General features: G+C 39.6%; 1 pseudogene; it reads left to right on the plus strand.

The window, feature by feature from the left end:
- The first annotated feature begins 1,567 nt into the window (after positions 1-1,567).
- Positions 1,568-19,239, plus strand: LOC118794917 (annotated as a pseudogene).
- The last annotated feature ends 213 nt before the right edge of the window (positions 19,240-19,452 follow it).

Here is a 19,452-nt window from a genome sequence, read left to right on the forward strand (position 1 = left end):
GTTACTTTGTGTGATGTCAATGGTTCACTGCAATATTCCTCCCCCATCAAAATGAAAATGTATGCAATGAAAAAGAATGAAAGTGAGAACGAAAACATTGAGAATGCAAAACTGCTTGTTTGCTTCAAATATTAACTATTATGTCTGATATAGATGCTATTTGCAATGGGAGATAAATGGCACTCAATTGGAATTGTTTCATGTGTGATTTCGATCAAGGAGAAAGTGGAGGAATACAGACCAGCACCATGTGCTGGTCGCCTCCTCTGGGTACAACCTCAGAACCTCAGAATGTTTCCTTCCCTAATTAAGAAACCTATGTACTATCAGCATGACTTCCAGAAGAATCAAATTCAATATCCTGGCCAATACACAAAGTCCAGTTTTAAACAGAAAATGTCAAAATAAGTGGTGCCATTACATTCACAAAAAGAATAGTCTCTTTTAGTGCCACCTATCCAAAAGGTACAGGTGGAGGGCCACCTGAAAAACAGCTTTGCGTTGCAAACCTGTATCACCAAGTATGCATATTACAAGTGGTAATATATTCTGCTGGTAATTTGAGGACAGCCCAAAGAACCATAAAGAAAAGCTCTTTTATTGCTTTAAACAATGTATGACATTACCTATGAGGCACCTGCATTATATGCCATTGTACCTTTTAGTTGCATTATGTTAATGCACAGAAGCCCCAGTGTAGTCCTATATATACAAAGGAAATTGTGGGAGACAGCCTATCTGACATAGTCAAGTCAGCAGAGCTATTTCCACAAAGGTACCCATGGAAAAAAAACATGTAATCAGGCAGAAAACAAACATAAAATGATGTTAAATTATTTACAGCAGGTGCAGTTTTAAATTTACAGAGAATTAAATAAACACAATTCTGGAGCAGCAACATTTTCCTATTTATGATTTATTGGGCTTCTTGTGGTGTTATGTTTATACCAAACAAATAAATTGCAATGAAAAATCCCCAAGGTCACAACTGCTTTTCAAAGGTCCTAAAAGGCTGACCAAACTATGAGGCTTGCACTTAATGTAGCCTTTCATGAATTTAATAGAAAACTCACTAAAGGTTATTTAACAAATCTGCCTCCCATTTTAATGTGTCCACTGTGGTAACACATAGATAAGTAATTGATCGTGTATGCTTCAGTTATGCTCTGTGACATCATCCCAGGAAAAACGTTATGTGTTGTGAAATACCAATTATGGCAGTTTAATTGGCAAGGGCATGGGCAGGGCAGGCATGGTAAAGCTTTAAAAAGTTGATAAAGGTTTAAAAAGTTTTCACGGGTGATATCATGTCATACCTTAACTCACATATGTCAATATCAAGGCCCATGAGCCAGACACAGGGCTTTTAATCAGGTCTGCCAATAAATTCTGACAATCAATTTGATGTGGCCCATGCTCTGGTGTTTAAATTTACGTCCGTGACAGTACAGCATTGAAATGCAGGAGGCGCTGCCGCGCTCCACTCTCACACTTTTATCAGAAAATTAGCCTACAGTACAAACAACGCAAATGCTATCTGCCTTTCCGAAGGTAGCTAGCATAAACAATGGCCAAAAAAAGAAAAGTGGACAATGAATATCGACAATTTCAAGAGAGATGGGAAACAGAATATTTATTTTGGGAATTCAAACAAAAGCCAATGTGTCTCGTAGGTCAAGAGTCATTGGCAGTTTTCAAAGGGTATAACCTTCAGAGGCATTTTGAAATGAAGCATGAGCATTATGGAAACATGGACATGGAACAGCGGCACAAAAACACAAGCTTCAACAACAGCAAAACATGTTTACTCGCATCAACAGTCAGAGGGAGCTGTGAAGGCAAACTTTATAATAGCGGAGGAAATAGCAAGAGCATACAAGCCGTTCACAGAGGGAGAGTTTATTAAAAATTGCATTTAAAAGGTACACTATATGGACAAAAGTATTCAGACGCCTGAACATTACATTGTAATGACATAAATACATATACTTTATATGGAGTCGGTCCCCCTTTTGCAGCTATAACAGCTTCCACTCTTCTTGGAAGGCTTTCCACAAGATTTTGGAGTGTTTCTGTGGGAATTTGTGCCCATTCATTCTGTAGAGCATTTATGGGGTCAGGCACTGATGTTGGACGAGAAGGCCTGGCTTGCAATCTCCGTTCCAGTTCATTCCAAAGGTGCTCAATGGGGTTGAGGTCAGGGCTCTGTGTGGGCCAGTCAAGTTCTTCCACACCGAACTCATCAAACCATGTCTTTATAGTCCTTGCTTTGTGCACTGGGGCATAGTCATGTTGGATTAGAAAAGGGCCTTCTCCAAACTCTTGCCACAAAGTTGGAAGCATAGCATTGTCCAAAATGTCTTGGTATGCTGAAGCATTAAGATTGCCCTTCACTGGAGATAAGGGGCCTAGCCCAAACCCTGGAAAACAGGTGTGGCCAAATACTTTTGTCCGTATAGTGTATGAGATGTTGTATGCCCCGACAAGGAGCAGGCATTTGCGAATATCAGCCTCTCCCGAAATACCGTGGCTAATCGGATGGATGAGCTGGCCTCAGGCTTACAGATCCAGCTTGTTGTGTATTCATTGGCTGCAGATGAGAGTATCGACAGGACGGACACTGCCCAGCTTTCCATATTCACCCAGGGGTTGGATGCTCGGTTTTCCGTCACTGAGGAACTTTTGGATTTAAAAGTGACTCACAGGACAACTACTGGACAGGACATTTTCACACAAGTGGACTGGTGCATCAACGATGCGGAATTGCAGTGGAATGAGCTTGTTGAGCTGAAAATGGATGGTACACCTGCGATGTGTGGGGAGGTCCTTGGTTTGGTCGGTTCGGTTCGAGAGAAGATGGGGCACATGGGAGAAAACTTGACAGCCTACCACTGCATCATCCACCAAGAAGCCCTCTGTGAAAAGGTGTTGGGCATGGGACATGGTAATGACAGTGGTAACCAAAACGTTCACATGGCTTGAATCACCAGCAATTCAGGGCACGTTTAGAGGAGGAACACGAGGATGTGCCATACCGCACGGAGGTATGCTGGTCGGGGGAAAGTGTTGTGAAGAATTTATGATACCCACGTTGAGATCACTCGTTTCATGGAAAGCAAACAAAAGGTCATCCCTGAGCTTGAGGATGAAAAGTGGCTGATCGACTTGGCGTTTATGTATGTGACGTAACGGAGTACCTCAATGCCCTGAATGTAAAACTCCAGAGTCGAAAGCAGCTGATCACTGAGATGCAAGGCTCAGTAAAGGCGTTTCAAATGAAACAGCACCTTATGAGAGGGCCAGATGCCCTATTTTTGCATTTTTGTCAGATTTGTCAGATTTCGCATCTAATGTAAGGAGGATAACACAGAAGTGCAAGTAACTCTGCACATCATGCAGTCAGTGCCCAGGCCTGTGACCACTCAGCATGGATGTTACTTACTTGAAACACTTTCTTTTGATTTAACTGATTGGCATTTGGTTTCCAGGATACCCCTCCTTAAGAGGTAACTTTTAGCTTTTTGATATATTTTTCCCGGGCATCGTAGGGGAGGAATTTATTATCAAGCAGGGATGTATTTTGATTGACAGTTTTAGAAAGCCAGATTTGCTGAGACATTCAGGAAATATGTAATTTTTGTTTTAAATGCTATAGGGGTAGCATCTCCTCCAGGATATTATCCCGTTCACTGCACAAGAGCACAGGCAACCTCCCCTGTTCTGTATCTGGTTCACAGGGGAACCTTCACTGTCCCAGCAGCATAACCTTTGGAAGTAACCAGGTACTCCCAAAAGTGTGGTTTCACTAATTAAAAGCAGATTGTGCTCTCAGCCACTGGAGTATTGTGCGTGATCTCATCAGGTAGTACTACCTAAACCTCTTTAAAACTGAGCTACACAACGCACAACATTGTTCACTTGATCGCATTTATGGGCGATGCCTTAAATCAGAGTGGACATCCCTGCTGTTGATGACCAGGCCAACTGGACTGACCTGTTGTCAGCCTTATTAAAGTCTTGCTTTCCAGATTTTTATGTTCAATTGTGACAAAAGAGTTGTTTCAATCTGTTGTGTTATGGCACAGTGTGAAAGCCAGATGCCAGTGTCCTTCCAGCTGGATTGATGTACAGTATATTCATTGGAGATGTTCTGAGTCAGCAAAATCTCTAATGCCTCAGTACACTTTGATAGCTTCCATGATCCCTAAGCATTTCTCCTACTTCTTTTAATACTATGAGCAAGCATGTTTCTTTTTTCTATAGATTTGTTAGATCAGAGAGACCTGTGACTTTGCGTATAACGGTGGATCACAGAGTTTAACCTGATCCACCGAAGCAGACCTCCCTGGTAAAGTGGAAAGCACTACAAAGGTCTCCCTACAAACTCCTTACACGTCTCATACATGTAAGTGATATGCAAGTGTCCACATCACACCAATTTGTGTTGAAGTATACATTTTTGAATGGTTGCCCTCTAATGACAAGATTTTGGATGATGATGAGCAGATTCTTAATTTTCTCTACCGTTGAATCTGTTCCGAAAGTTTTGCCTTTGCAGTTGCAGCATTTACATGCAATTATTTTCTGAGATTTACATAAGAAAATGACACTGCACAAAATGTCTCAGGGCACATTAAGGCATCCACTGAATGTTAATTATTAAATAGCTCAACGGTTCTGTGCTTGCAATGAGATCTTGCCAGCTTTGTTTGTAAACTGGTGACAGATGTTGAGAAGACTCTCGCAAGCACATGATTTGTAACATCATTTAGAACACATATGCTGTATGATAATCCTATCCCCATGCAAAAGGATGCAGTCTTAGTTCATCCTCCTCGCATTGTGGATTAGAGCTAAGAATTGTGTTTGCAGAAATGTCCATAGCACCACTTTGTATTAGAATTGATTTCTACCGCCTGTTGGATGTTCCATTGCACAGAGTGAGAAACATTGATCAGGTTCTTCCTGCCACCTGGACTGGACAGAACATGCACGTTTATTTACGCTGTCTTCTTAGGTGGGATATAAGTTATGCAAATATGTGTCTTGGCATATTGACATCAGCTTACACTGCAACACGAACAGGGCAGATCTGCGGGTACTGCTGGATATGGTATGCGTTTGATAGATCGAATGTATTTCTTTTATGTTCATAGAACTGTGTTCTATGAATTTTTACATTTTTTGTCCGGGTTATTATGTTTCACATATGTATCACACGTCCCTCAAACCACCAGCTGATACATTTGCTCAGTGCTGTTACTGGAAAACTGTTTGTGCTTGTGCAGATAGTAAATTTATCTAATGCGAATTTATATGCTAATTTACATGAATTTATAACAGAAACAGAAAGATGCTGAGATGCTACCAAAAAGAGGTGTGAGAGAGATGAGAAAGGAGAAGGCACATTTAATTCAGAACTTGTGAGTGCTGATTTACTTATTTGTTTTATTTAAATGACTTACAGTATATCGCCATTGTTTGGTTTCCACGTTCTTTATACTGACTCATTTGAATTCAGCATAGGCATGATGCATACATAACTTATCTGACAGGATTCTGTCCCCTTTCGTCGTTAACAGTTTCATTGTTCAGAACTGAAGTCATTTTGTGACTCAGTTATCAGTATGCTTTGAGGATAAACACCATCTGTATTGTGCGAATGTGCCCTGTTAGACTCTAATATAGGGTGACCATACGTCCGCTTTTTCCCAGACACATCGTCATTTAGAGACACATGTTTTAGGTCCCAAAACAAGGACATGTCTGGGAAAAAGAGGACGTATGGTCACCCTACTCTTGTTATGGAGTAATCCTTTAAATGACTGATCCCTTCTATGATGATATTGACTTCATTTTGTTTGACCTAATAGCATGTTAGCTACTGGCTGATTTCATTCTCAGCCTCCCGTGAAACACAAGGGTCTCCACTGTAGAATAAAGTCTGGGATAGTATCCATCCCTGGGAAGAAGAAACCAATAACATATTCTGAAAAGATGCAGCAGGACCCTTATGGTTTGTGAAAAGGAAATGGCTGTAGGAGCCGTTGCTAGGTTGCCAGACTGCATGGGAACAAGCCCTTTCAGGTTTGCACCAAGTGCACAATGGCTTTATTCAGTACATGTACTGCCTCTATTGAGGAGGAATAAATACACACACTGGTGGTGTCTATAAAGCTTTGGCACCTGTTCAAATGTTCAAATGTCTAATTTCTTTGTGTACTTGTGTGATTGTTTTTCTTTTTTCAAAATTTTGATTCTATTGTGGGCTGTTGGGACAATGAGGTGAAATAACTAAGAATGCAATAAGCCTGATTTGTCAAGGCACAATATTTTTAAAGGGGATATAGATTTAGCATACCTGCCAAGGTAATTTTTCGCAGTGAAAACAGAGAGTCCCAGAGTGCCTGGGAAAATGGATATAAATAGATTAAAACAGGGGTTTGGCTTGTACCTCCAATATGCCACTTCTCCCTTAGTAGTTGGAATAGGAGCAGCCACATTACACATATCTGAATGCAAATCTTCCAAGCTTTTCTCATGAGCATGATTTCACACACAACTAATTAAAAACAGAGGAAAAAACCTTCACACCCACAGGTATTGGCCATTGTGTACTGATAACAGGAATAATCAACACATTTACAACAACTACAATAGTCCAAATCAGGCAGCCCTCTTCTGTTGCTTATATAATTCCAGCTGTATACAGTAATATAATTCCCCAAAGAAAAGTGTGACTTTTTTCCCCAAGGCACTTCTTGCTCAATGATAAATGTCCACATAAAATCTGTATGGCATTACAGAAAGGTCACAAAGGATGTAAAGAGAGAACATCACTGAAGCAGCCTTGTTCTTCTGCTTCATCTCATTATTAATATTTGGAAATTCATGCATTTATTTTGTCCATCAATATTGCAAAATAATATATCAGTATTATAATTATTGTGTGAGCAGGGATCTGTCTTCAGAGGCCCACAAACATTTACAGTTGCTATGCTTATGATGCTTCTATGCTTCTATGGCCAGCAAAAGAATAGCATGGCTTCAGTCCTGTTGTGAGGCTTTTATGTTGTCTGACACAGAGATCAGTTCCTTTGTGCACTTAACTTTGGCTGAAAAGAATAATACGATGCCTCAGTAAATGTGAGCAAACAGAAAATTTAATGTGTAAAGTCTGATCAGTGTAAGAGAAAGTCAGTTCTATGAACTTACTTGGCCTTGTAAGCATTGCCAAATAGTTCTTCTAATGGAAAAGTTTGCAAATACAAAAGGATTAGTTTATACCCGCTGGCTTTCCTTGTAATTTAATTCTGAATTGGTTCCCCATTTTAGTGCAGTTGCTGTGAGTGATGTGCATTGTGGTGTGCATTTCCTTAACAGGAAAGCCTTCCTGTTGAAAAGCTACCATTTGAACTACTGACTTTTGCTGAGGATTTTATGTTCATATAGTGTGACTAGAGTAGTAGCAGCACAGTCTGTATACACAAACCTGAAATTGTGACAAGTGACATCACATTATGTTTCAGATTTATACATAACCATCTTGGTTGGTATTTCTTCATTGCTTCTAATAACACGACATGCCTTATTTGAAGGTATGGTGTTGCTGAGGCCACTTGTTACATTTACAAACTATTCTCCTGAAAAATTGTTCATAAATGCATTCCCTTAATGCAATGCAGAGCAGAATCCATCAGACTGTAGAGAAGGCAGCCACAAATAACATAAATAAGCAATTCTTCATGTTCCGTTATGGTGGGCAGAATGGTCCAACGTTGGTCGCCTGAGAATTCCCTTTTGTGACGGCAGTGGAGAGTAGGTCCTGACTAATCAGCCTTGAAACAATGCTCTAATTATGTGAAACTCCAGGGCATTATTCTGAGGCATAAACTAATCACGGAAAAAGAATTTGGGGATATCCAATCCTCTTCTCTGTTAGGCTACTAGCTACACTGTTTTTGAAGGAAGCTGGCTTCAGTGCACTGAACAAATTACACACAAAGTTTTACTGTACCCTTTCATACAATATAGTAAGATTTGTCATACTCACATAATTCTAACCTCACATACTGAAAGGTCCCCCAGTTTTACACAGTGGCACATGCGCTTCGTGATTCATTTTCTAAAACCATAATTGCATTCAACCAGGGCCGAGACTGTGCCGTTACTCTGCCTGTGAAGCTGCCATTAAGACTGACCATGCTGCAAGGTCCCATTAATAATAGCTATCTTGCTATTCAGTTGAATACTCAGCCAATGTAATGAAATATAAAGAGAGTATGGATGTTATATCACACTCTCATGTTACTTACAACATGTCATCCTTTGTCTACAAATATTTTTATGCACCAAGTAGTTGAGTTCCATCCTGAAAATCCTCCAGGTTTAAATTGCCTGGAGATGGGAGACTGAGGTGTAGTTTGACCATACAGCTTATAAGGCAGTGCTTATAGTGCAAGGCCTTTAAGTCTACTGAGTCTATGACATGTGGTTCCCACTGATGACAGACAGCACCCACGATGACTGCCTATTTTGACGACCCTCCTTGTACTCAACAGAAAATCTTTACAGTTATACACCAGATGGTGACACCTCTGAGAATAAAATTTCAATGTGTTGGAGATATCACTAGCCCACTTCCTGTAATGTGTGCTTGCACTATTTAAATGTCAAAATTAATTCTGACATATATTTTTTTTTATTACAGTGTCATGTTCTTCATCACAGTGCCTACAGAGTCTTTCATCTGCATTTATAAGCTGCTCTTATATTCACTATATAGAATACATTGTCACATTTAAACACAAAACAAAACTACATCATATCAAAGCAATTCATTTTAAGACAAGAATTACTAACACCAAAAACATGGAATATATGTTCATTCTTGAATATATACAAATAATTTGAGTTTGAGTTATGCTCAACTGAACTCCCAAATTCTCTAAATTCTCAAAAATTAACAATGTATTAAAACACCTGTATGTTAACACTACATGCAAGTCATCCCTACAAAAAAAAAAAAAAATAACCACAAATTACTGCAGCACAAGCTAACATTAGTAAATGCAATGCAAGGCACAAGGTATTCAGTGTTTGTTTATGTTGGGACAAACAGGAATAGGACACTCAGGAGACATACAGGAGAAGTTAGGCTGTCATGCTGGATTTGATTAAAATATTTAGCCCAAATCCAATATGTGACTCTGTCTCAGGCCTTTTTTGGGGTGCATTATTCATTCAGTAGCTTTAGCAAAATGGATAAACTTCAAATGGATCCATTTGTTAATGTCAAATGTGGGACTTAACACTGGGATGTTCCTCTGAGAGAAAAATATTGGAACCCCATTGAGTGCACTTCAAAAGAAATGCCTAAGGTTGGGTTTAGACGATAGACTGATTAGGCTGCATATCCAGTTCTGCTAAATAATTTGCGAATGAATTCACGTTCAGTTGAATTTTACTGTTCTTAAAGGACGCAAACCTTAACTGAAAAAAAAATTCACCAGGAACTAAATCACTTGTGAGTGAAAAGGCCTGTAGTGTAGCATCCCTTCAAGTGATAGCATACATAGGTGATTATATGTTAAGGCTCAGGCAAGGACTCAGACGCGGACCATGGGAGCTTCTGGTTCCAAGCGGGTTTATTGAAAACGTCAGGCAAAATCGCAAACTCGAAACAGGCAGGGTCGAGAACCAGGCAGGCAGGCTATCAGGTGATAGGGGCAAGGCGGCAAGCAGGAACCAGGTCAGAGCACAGGTGAGGTCGAAAAACAGGAACGCAAACAGGCAGAACCAACGGCAGGGACAAAACAGGCAGGAACGCACTGCAACAAACTAGCAACAGGACAGAGACACGCAGGGAAGATATAGGGCAGGGCTGACGAGGGGATGGGAAGCGGGTGCGCAGGCAGGCAGGTGGAGACGATCAGGTAATCAGGTGGGCGGGGAGCGGGGCAGGGCTGGAACGCAAGGAAAAACAGTAAACAGAAGCACATGGACCACAATGACAGACAGGGAGAACGCCAAAACAACAGCTAGGGGGCCTGAGTAATGACATTATACATATAAAGATTATTCTTTCCTTCAGACAGGTAAACAAGAAATTTTAGGAAACTTTCAGATTGTGATGGCGTCAGCGTCATTGAAAGCATATAGGTCTTGAGAAAGATAATATATGCTTGTCATTAGAATGGCTTCCGGCTGAACGTGCAGAGCCTGCTAATCAGACATCGCTGCAGCAGCCACTATTGGGAAAAAGAAGAAGAAGAAGAAGAAGTATCCCCACCATCTGTTCTCACTGCTCACCTTTCATCTGGCTTCTGCACAGTGTGTGTTTTCTCTCTTTGCTGTGACTGATGCAGTGAGCTCGGGGGCAGGAGGGCTCCGTTTTTATCCTCCCAAATCCTTCGGCGTGTTAATTAGATTCTGTCTTACATTCTCCCTCCATGAAGTGGCTTATGTGAGATTCTCGGCCTCCTCACATTTTTATGCTGCTCCTAGTGTTTTTTTGCACTGCTGGTGGTGTCCATCCAGCTGTGATTAGATGCTATAACTGGTGTGAGGAACAAATAAATGCTACAGGTGCTGTAAATCAAAAATTCAATCACCTCCCTATTGACATTGCTTTTACATGAGTCATGGAGAAATAGTTGGTGGTTACAATGCCTACATGGCTGAATTCATACCAGCTCACAATCTGCAGCTTTGAATCACACTCACCATCTGTCTGGCCATTCTGTGGAAGGAGAACTGCATACAAGTAATTCATACATCTGAAATTTCACAGTTAATTTTCTCCAGCCAAAAAAGATGCTTGAAGTATATGGTGGGAAAAAAATATTTCTGCCCATTTAAAAAACTCCACACATCTGTGACAATGTAACAACAACTTATCACCTCAAATGAAATGGACCGATGTCTTTTTATACTAGTGTGACAAGAACTGGTGCAATTTCCCCGGTGCACCTCTGTTCATTATTCAGAAAGGAAAAGAAGGAAGCATTTGACTTGCCGGATTTAGGAAGGATGTGAAAATATAAACTATTTTTTCTTCCTTTTGGCCCCTACATATGCTGCTCTCAGAAAGTGATCATATGACAGTGAAATTATGTTGTTATGAGAAATGGAAATGGAATATGAATTGGAGAATATCGAAAAAGAAATGTGTGGCATGGCAATTTTCACAAAATTATTTCAACATCAATTGTTAAATCTAAGATCTTCAAAAATACTCAACTGCATTTTCAATACTGCATTTTCACATTTATGAAGCCAAAAATAACTGTTTTACCATCTACATGTCGTGCACGAATTCTGAATATAACAGAATTCAATATTGTCATACTTGTGTTTTGTTCCTCAAATGACTGATACAGTAAATAAGTGTTTTGTACATCGAGTGAATGTTTTACAGCCATACTAAATCAGGTATGTGTAATTCAAATGTGTGTTCTGTCAGACCATTTGACACATGGTTGATTTTCCTCTTCTGTCAAAAGTGATTTGATACGTACTTATGCATACAGTATAAATACTCAGTATAATGACGCACTCTGCATGACCCTTTGAGAATGACAGGCCATGAACAGCAAGACAAATGACGTTGTTTGCTCATGGGCGTCATTTTAGAGCAGGTGCTGGGCAGATCCAACTTATCTTTACATTGTCGCATTCAAATAATTTAATCATCTGTGCATCCTGATGATGTACAGACCAACTGCACAGCGCAGCATCTGCTCTCAGTTGATCCTCATCAATAAGCGGACAGTCTTTGGACTGGTGTTAATTGACAGGTCAAGCAGCATAGTGCACATACACTAAACAAAGACTAAATAAATCATCAGCTCATGACCCACAACAAGGATATATATATATATATATATATATATATATATATATATATATATATGTCTCATAATCTGTCCATTCTGCTTATGCCTTCAAAAATGCTCTTTATACTAAATCATATGTTCTCTCTAATACGCAAATATTATTGGTGTTGTTTTACATGGCAAAGTAAAATCAATGGTGCCATGTAAATAGTCATATTCTTGCCTGGAATTATTTCACATTACAGTGTATTGCATTCATTTATTGGATGACTTTATCCAGAGCGACTTCCAGCACAGCAGAACAGAAGTATATCCTTCCAAGTTATGGATAGGATTCAGTGGCACAGAAACAAATTAGGTGGTCTCTTAAAAGCAGAATGCTATATTCTTACAAGCGCAGTATCTACACAGCTTTACTACAGGAATGATTCTGTTAGAATATTTTGATCACTATATTTAGTTGATTCTTATATCAGTATTTCTTACAAGCTCACTGCACTCTATTTTGGTTTAAATGCAGGAGATACATCCTAAAATACATCCATGTTATGTCTAGTGCAAAGACATGAACCAAAAAACGCAACAAAGCCATTTGTCTGAATTTAACTGATCACAGCAGCATGCATACCTGCACCTGTAGTGTTAAATTGGGGAAGTGTACTCCCTAGGTGCAAGCAGATATCTTTTTCTTCAGTCATGGGATCTTTAATGAATAAGACTGACAGCTGTGAAAGGATATCTGTGATGGATGTAGGATGGAAAAGCCTCCACTAAAAAAGGAGGGAAACCACAAGCACATCCATTTGTGAAAGTAGTACATGATGGACATAAATACAGCCAGTACTGAGAAATGATGAAATTCAAACAACGATGAAATGCAAATAAGAGTATTTCAAGTAAGCACAGTTTATAGTAACATTAACGTATTGATGGGAGGATTTTAGACTGAAGTGACATTCCTCACCTATACAGATTGGTTTCAGGCACACCATTTTATGGCTTGTTGTTCAGTGTTCACAGAGCTGTCAGGGAGGAGATTGATAGGGAAATAGCTTCTGTATCTCACATTCCATTGACACTGTTTTTACATTGTTTCTGTCCACCAGTATCATTTGTGAATAAAGAGCTGGGCATAGCCAGACACGTATGTCCAAAGCAATACCCTTTTGACAAGCAACATCAAGTGCAGATTCCTCTTATTGATGATTGATGTTAATTACATGGGTAGTAACTGTTTTATAGATGACAGAATTAGGGGCAGAGCATATGGTAACAACTGAGAATTAGCTAGTGAGGTTACCTTGCATATGACACTGAAACCTAGAAAAATATAAGAGAAAATTCACCACGCTGGTTACTTCAAATTAATATGCAAGTCAGACAAGTGGAAAAATGCAGGTTTTGCACAGGGCCTTTATTTCTCAAATGATGTGAGACTGTGTGAAATGAGGCAGGTGATGAATTCTTTATTGTGAAATTGACTCTTATAATGGCAGTGGGACACATTTCCTAAGAAATTATTTATTGTATCACTCAAATGGCTTTTGTCCTCTAAGTGGGAAAACTGCCTACAATTTTACATCTATGGCCAGTGTGTGAGGGTTCATATGGTTCAAGTCCTGTGACAACCATTACTTTACCTTCCAAAGCATTTGGCAAAGTATAGCTAAACCAAAAAAACTGACTGTCAAGATGACACTGATGTACGAATATGCCACCACTGATTTCTCATAATAACACAGCTTTAGACATGAATGGACATTTGAATGGACATTTCCCATCATGCTGTGCCCTTTGCTTTTCACAGAAATAAATGAGACATTTCTGTCAATGTTTCCACTGATGTCCCTCTAAACACAAACAACATAAACAAATAAACAAATTAAACAATGAGACATGAATACATTGGTAAATGGTACTAGATGTCTGCATATAATACAAAAATTAACACCAAAGGATTTAGCCTACATTTAAGGATTTAAACTGGCTTACAAAAGGTAACTGGTTTTAACAATAGTACAACTAAACACTCACTTTAGTTTACTCTCTGTCAGTTCAACTCATGTGGCACAACTTATGTCACTCAAGCATACAAAATGTTTTCAATACGAGTCAGATGAGTGGGTAACTATTCTGCGAGCTTTGGACATTAAATTAGTCTAACAACCCACTCTAAACATTATACAGAGATGAGATTGCACTGGCTATATTGACAAAAACACCAAAGAACATTCTGAGAAGGAAACAGGCATTTCATACAAATGCAGATGAATCAGATGATGACGCAGGCATGCATGCATTTAGTAATTTAGTGCCCACAAGGGCCCACATCCCCAGGATGAAAATCGAACGCAGAAATCCGGTTCCAAAGGTCAATATATAACAGAAATGGTGTAGATACTTTTACAATCACAGTTAATATTCTTCTTCAGACTGGAAAGCTCCATTTTCTATCAGAAATATAGTTCAATACACACAACAAAAGTAACAACAGCCACAATATCCAGCAGCTGAATAGCATCATGAACAACAGTTCATTAGAAGTTCCTACACATCCTATTACTCTAATGTAATGAACACCTGGGCCGGAAAATGGACAAGAAATCTCCAGTGGACATCATGGTATAAGGAATTATTCGCATTGGGACATCATATTATTTGTTTTGGTGGTGGATGCTTATGTTGCTTTAGAATCTAATAGGCTGAAACCTTACTGACATACATATAGTTCATTAAATAAACACCAGAGCAAAAGTGATATTTTCAGGCAATACATTACTGAATGATATTTTTTGCAGCACAAACACCAAATGAAAATGGCAGATTGAGTTTTGAGAGGTTTTTTTCCCTGTACGTCATTCTCTTCTTTGAAAATATGAACATAAGTCATTGTGTATTATGAACATTCTCTGAAAACCTTGAAAATGTTCCCCATCTCTTCCCCAGCAGTGCTTTCTCTCGCTCTGCGATTTGTTCCTGTTTTTCAGATTTTATTTGGTGCTTCAAGCATAGTAATTTTCATTTATGCATTCATTCTTGGCATGCAGAGTGAATTTGGAAGTTGGAATGGAAGTTGGAATGGAGCGACTTGGCGTCCGACTGGTGGGTCCTAACCTCCTGATCCCTGCGACCTGCAATAAAAGCAAGATTTAATACAAGTGTTGCATTGTGACCTACGCTGATTAAATCTTGTGTAAAAGTAAGTTCCTGTGTGGAGTGGGAACACATTTAGCTGTGAAGGTAAATAGGTAGTAAAATCCTCCTTGCGTAAATGTAAAACAGCCTCCTGATGAAATTGTTCCTCTCATCTTACATTTGGTATAAAATATCCACACACACACACACACACATTTAGAGAATATAATACAATTGAAGAGCAAGCACTCAAAATAAATAAAACTGCAGTGGCCTGCAACAGTTGTTGTGAGGTCTTCTTTTTATTTAAACAAAACAAAACAAAAAAAATCTCACCTTTGCATATTCATCCCAAAGTCCCCTGGGATGACAGCTGTGTCAACAGATGATTGGTGTGATTCCAGTCACAGTTACAATTTCCTGGGATGACATTGTCGCTGCTGCATACGGCTGGGCACAGAAAAGAGCAAACATGGAAAATGGGACACTGCTGACATACCAAAAGGATGTTGAACACAGGACTGAATGTAGGGGAGTGAAATTAACTATTGGCATGTTATACAACAGATGCAGTGAAATGTTGTTGGTAAATTTATCTTTTACCAGTAGAAATGTGGAATTATGTCTTTCTTGGAAGGATCAAGAATTAATTCAGACTTCACAGAAGGCAGATTGACATTTTTCAAATTTAATTTGGCTTTAAAGGTGAGACAGTTAATTGATAGTTGTAGTCTCAATTTGAAAGCAATGGTGCAACTTCCTGTATTGCTTGTGAAAAGAAGCTGTAGTGATGCACCAAATCAGAAACACCTTTTGAATGATCACCTTTTCCTGTCTCTTTTCCTACTCTCAAGGATTGACTGTTATTCTGCTACTCCATTCAGAGGGTCAAATTTTTGGTATGAACTTCACTCAGACTACGATGTATATAAAAAGGTTTTTATTCAGTATGTGATTCATGATAGAACTGGAAAATGCTATTTTCATGCAGAACCTTGGTGTTTTTGCATTCAATCAGAACAATGATGTATGGGTAAATGCTGAGATAAAAATCAGTAATAGAGTCTGATACAAAAACAATACTGAATCAATGATTGATTTATTTCGCAAATGATGGCTTTCACAAATCTCTATGAATATAGATGGGTTGTGATGTTATAATAAATGAGATAAAAATCCAAACTAAATAAAATAACTATTAACTAGACAAAATAAATAAAATACACCTAAAATTATTTTAAGTGACAGTTAAAAAGCCATGCAAGTAAGGAGACTCAAACGGGAACTTCATGGCATGCTTTCTTGACCTGTTCTTGAACCTCACTACTTGAGACCGTTACTTGACTGCTACGGTCTGTGCTTCCCCCCCATCCCCCCCGCCCCCACACAAAAAACACTGAATTAGGGGATTTGTGTCTGTCAAGAGCTCAATCTATTCAAACAATGAACAATGATTTCTGCAATCAAATAGAAAAGAGAAACAAGATAGTTTTGGATATTTGTGTGTGTGTGTGTGTGTGTGTATGTGGGTGGGTGTGTGTGTGTGTGTGTGATGTGTCCATCGGTAAAACACTTCACATACACACACACACACACACACACACACACACGCATTCACACACCACACACCACACACCACAAACACACGCATTCACACACCACACACACACACTTCTGTATTTGTTGTTTGTTTGTTTTAATGCATGTAGAAATGCTTTGGCAATACAAATGGAGTTTTTGTCATGCCAATAAAGCTCATTTGAATTTGAGAGAGAGAGAGAAAGCGAGAGAGAGAGAGAGAGCGAGAGAGAGAGAGAGACTGTGTTATTTTAATATAGATGGATATTGCCAGTATCTTATGTTGCATTTATTCCCTTGTAGACATACTTTCCCGGACAGTACAATCCTGCAGGTTTTCCCATTTTTGTTTAGATTAATAATACTGTCAGAAATCGCAATTAAATTGGACAGCGCTCAGACTAGAACAAACATCTGACAATGTTGACATTAAAATCACAGTCAAGTAGCCTTTCTTTGGAAATCCAACTGCAGCTAAAGCAGAAAATCAACATTAGTAACAGCATTGCTCAAAAACAACCAGATTAAAAGTGGTTTTGGCATACTCTGTCAGTTGGCAAATGTTGTCGTTTTTCCACACAGTGTTAATCAAGCAGTAATGGAAATAGTGCAAAAAGGAGTAATAACCAGTCACCCCATGTAAAGTCTGCAAACTCTGCTCCTCCATCCATTAATATATGGGGGAGTCCAACATGTCAATATGTTTACTCCTTTCTTTAATCATGTTTAAAATGCCATCTTTGTCATGACATTACATTATTGTCATTTAGGAGACACTCTAATCTAGACGAAATTACAAGGCGCAAGTTCAAAGTGTGGCTAGTAAAGTGATATAAAATGTTGTACAAATAGGACAGTATTGACCACATTTTAACATGCACCAGTGCCAAATATAGTGCTGAGATCACATGTGCATACCTGGTTCACTGCTTAATCTTTGTCAAGAAAATAAGCCTGTTCTGTGTCATGTGTAAGGTAGGGAAATGGAGCCATGTTTGTAAGGAGATTTCATTGTAATACGGACATTTGAGGTTCTAATTCCAATGATTATGTAACTCCTACGGAATCAGTCCTTGTCCCTGTGAATCAGTTGCATGTTCATGTTGTCACTCTTCTCCTTCCTCCTTCTCAGGCAATGACTAAATCTGAAGTACCTTAGATTTGGTTGGCAGTCTGACTCAATTTCACTGACATACATTGATGAAAACTGATGGGAACTGTCATTTCAAGGTCGAACACAGCGACGCTGACAAGTGACAAGACTGAAGCCACGGTGGTGAATGTTTTCTGATGAATGCTGGGGCATCTATAGATATGTAAGTGAGATCCCACATACCTTTAAATCACAGGACTTTACCTCAGCTCATGAATAATTAGATTCAGGAATGTATAGCCCATAAGACCAACAAAAACAAACAAACAAAAAAAAAGTTAAAGTAAGTTTTTGAAGTAAGGTTCATAATAAAACAAGAACAAACAGAATCACTGTCTGAAAAATGAAGCTCTCTGAGGGATAGAAATATCAAGCTTTTTTAAAAAAAATAAAGAAAAAAAAAGCTAGGGCAGTGTGGAAATCCACATGGGGGCAAGAGGGCAGACAGATGCACATGATTCCACACAGACTAAAAAATTACTCTTCAAGGACAAAGTCATCAGTCTTCTCGATTCACCTGCCTCCATGGATGCCATCCAAGCCCACAGAGTCAACTCTGGCTGCCTGTCTTTCCTTTCCCTAATCACAAGCTTCTCTTAGGATCCACTGTGCACCTGTATATGTGCTTAAACAAGGTACATCCAACACCACCAATAATACACTTGCAGAAATATATATCATGAAATATAAAATGCAAACTGTATGGAAAATACTTTTGATATGTCACCTGTTAGCAGACCCGGACACACAACTGCCCCGACCACCATCAGCCCACCACAACGCAAGACCAGGTAGGTAGCAAAAACGAAACTTTGTTACAGTTGGGTTTAAAATCTTACATCAATGTAATTCATTTAAAGACAGCTCACCCTGGAGTCACCCCCTTTTGCCTGCTCTTCCCACCGTAGGCCCCGGCAGAACCTTGGCACCTCCCTCCTGAAGGATAGCGCCCCCCACAGGTAAGTGCACGCACTCCAACCCACAGCACACAGTGGTCCCCTCACACCCTCACACTCTGGCAGGTAAGCAAAACACTGCAGATTCCCCTCACAAGCTGCGGTTGGCGCCTCCCCCTAGCCAGGGTGAGCTGGTCCCAAATCGGGGGCTGACCAGAGCATTATAATTACATGTTTGGTAACAAAATAAACTAATTAAAAGCCATTTGTGTGGTGTGACTTTTGTGTTGATGCTAAGTGTGAAGTCAACCTTCAACATACAGTTTATAGGACACGTTTACTAGCCTTGGTCTTTAACATTAACATTAGTTTGTGTGTAGCCTATCAACCTCTCCTCCATTGTGCTTGGGAACTAATGTTTGGTGAGAACAAAGTTTACAAGGTTGTGTTCTCTAGAATTCTCTAGAGTGGAGCACTTCTAAATTCCGATTGGTTGCCACCAAACTGCATCATAGCTCATTACCATAAAGTTGCCCGGACTTCAACTTTATTCTGATGCCCACACCGCCCAAGACGCACCTCCAACGGTCATGCCGCTGCTCGCCACCGTGAGATGCTGGCTCACATAGAAAATGAATGACCTCTGGTTGCTTTGACGCTCTTGCGGCTCCCAGTGTGAACGTAGGGTTACGATAAGCAGAGCGGGCGCTCCTGCTTAATTATACCAGTTGACCAGCCAGGCAGCAGCATCTCCGCAGCAGGTCTGAGGTCAACAACCTTCCTCCTCCCTGGCTCTCTGCTCTGGCGATGATTCGCCGTGCCAAAGCCCCGCACAAACACAAAAACACACGAC

The sequence above is a fragment of the Megalops cyprinoides genome, chromosome 1, assembly GCF_013368585.1.
Source record: "Megalops cyprinoides isolate fMegCyp1 chromosome 1, fMegCyp1.pri, whole genome shotgun sequence".
In the NCBI taxonomy this organism is placed as follows: Eukaryota; Metazoa; Chordata; class Actinopteri; order Elopiformes; family Megalopidae; genus Megalops; species Megalops cyprinoides.